Here is a 2,526-nt window from a genome sequence, read left to right on the forward strand (position 1 = left end):
CTTGGAGGCTTGAGGAGAAGAGCTATGGCAGAGCTATGACACTATTTCAGTCCTGATTCACTCCCTCTTCTGGGAAGCTTTTGTGCTAACATGATTGAGTACAATAGGTATGATGGGAAAGTTGGTGGGTGTGTGTCATTATAGTTCTTTATCCTCTTCTTCTTTTTTAAAAATCTTTACCTGAAGATATGTTTTCCTTTTTTTTTTTTTTCAGAGAAAGAATGGAAGAGAGAAACATCGATGTGAGAAAGAAACATCAATCAGTTGCCTCCCCTATGCACCCAATCAGGGATCAAATCCACAACCTGGGTGTGTGCCCTGACTGGGAATTGAACCCACCACCTTTCAGAGTATGGGGTGACACTCCAACCAACTGAGCCATACTGCACATCGCCGTTTATCTTCTTCTTTAAGAATAAAAAGCCTGTATCCTATTAACTTGCCCTCTGAATCAGATGAACAGGTTCTTTCATACAAATAGAATATTTGGAGTCAGCCCTCACAATTGGAAAAACACTGATGGGCTTGCTTGTGCAGGAGAATAACATGGATCCTCAGTTGATTTCATCATTGAATGTACATAGCTTGTTACGGAATCACTAAAGGCCTGATGCACGAAATTCGTGCAAGGGGCTTGGCCCCCACCACCGAGGCAGCAGCCACCTCTGCCTTGGCCTCCTCTGCCTCAGCCCCCACCTGCTGCGACTTCATCTGGAAGGTCATCTGGAAGGACATCTGGTCTAATTAGCACATTATGCTTTTATTATTATAGATTGTGTTCAAGGGTTCTCATAGTTACTTTTGAAATATAATGATAAACCAATTTGAATGTTGAGGAATGCAAAATGACATTTTAGTATGGAAAAGCTGTTTCTCTGTTGTGATTGTTGATGTAATTTAAGAGTCTTAATTAGCCTTCATTATCTCATCTGCAAAATGGGGGTGAAAATAGTACCTAGCTTCAGGGTTGTTGTTCAGGTTAAATGAGAAGTTATACAAGTCAATGTATGTCAATTCTCTCTTCACCCCCCCTCCCTAATTCCTCACATTTACACTGTGTTGAGATTACAAAGCACTTTAATTTATAAGGCCTCATTTGCTCCTCAAATTTGCCCTATAAGCAAACAAAATGAAGATGAATAAAAGGCCTCAGTTCCCAGTAGGCATATACTATATACTTCCACATGTCTGAATATGGGGTTTCAGACCCACTCTCAAATTTTCTTCTTTCTCTAGTGTCCATATTACAAGTAGGATACAATGAGAGCCTTTTGGAAAAGCTGAGCACATATGACAGTTTCTATAATATTTTTGGGAGCTTTCTTCAAGTGGCAACTGGGTTTCATTTTTTTTTTATGGGCATACAACATGGGAAAAAAGGATCCTTTAAGTGGTTGAATCTGTTAGATTCAGTTGAATGTTATACACAAAGGAGTCTTTAATATGTGACTGCTTTTTATCTGTCTCAGTCTGTCTTAGCTTAATTGTTAAAATTAGCAATTTATTAATCCTGTAATAGAGTATCTAAAATTAGGGAATTTTGTACTGATAGAGAAATGTTAAATCATATTACTGAAAGAATTTAAGTTCTCATCTACACTAATAAAAGAGAAACATGCAAATTGGTGTCACTCTGCTACACCCACCAGCCAATCAGGATGAGCATGCAAATTAACCTAACAAAGATGGCGGTTAATTTGCATATGCAGGCGCAGAGCGAAGACTGAAGACGACTGAAGACTGAATAGTCTTGGCTTCTCTGTTGAGGTCGGGACGGAGAAGCCTGAAGGCTTGGCTTCTCCACTGTGGTTGGAGCGAAGGCCTGGGTCCCGGAGGAAAACCGGTGCTGGCAGCCAGGGGATGGAAGGCCTATTGCACGAATCTCTTTATGCAGCAGGCCTCTAGTTTTCAAATATTATACTACTCTGTGAAATACTTTTATTGTCTGACAAATTGTGCAAACTCAGAAGACACTGTTATGAATGAAACAAAACTTCACTGAGCAATATGCTGGTACATTGAAAAGTTATCTTCCTGAAAACTAATTGCTCAGATTCTTCTTTTATGTTTTAAGTAAGATGTGCTTACTTGAGACTGAAGCGTCCACTTTAAAATACCACAAACCCTAGGGATTTTATTGGTAAGGTACTGAGGCATCTCATGGAGTCTAAGGGCAGAGGACAATTTGGTATGACAAAGAGAAAGCAGGCACTGGAAAGCCTTCAGGAGACCAAGGCTTCTATTAGTTACTGTCCCTTCAATTCTGCTTCTCTCTAAGCATTTTTGACTCACTGCCTTGGCTCCACAGGGCTTAAGTTGAGTCACATGACCAATTCTGGGACAATCAGCTATGGATAGGCAGCTTGGGGTGGAAATAGACCAAAGCTGAGCCAATCAGATTCTCTTAGAGACCTACTTTGAGCTGCTTCTATGGCCAGCTTGAAATAAGACCATGTAAAGCTGAGAGAAAATTGTCAACACCCATCTCCTTCTCTTGTTTGTTCATCCCATTTCTTCATCTTAGTT

Source organism: Myotis davidii, unplaced genomic scaffold (assembly GCF_000327345.1).
Source record: "Myotis davidii unplaced genomic scaffold, ASM32734v1 scaffold1402, whole genome shotgun sequence".
Taxonomy (NCBI): domain Eukaryota; kingdom Metazoa; phylum Chordata; class Mammalia; order Chiroptera; family Vespertilionidae; genus Myotis; species Myotis davidii.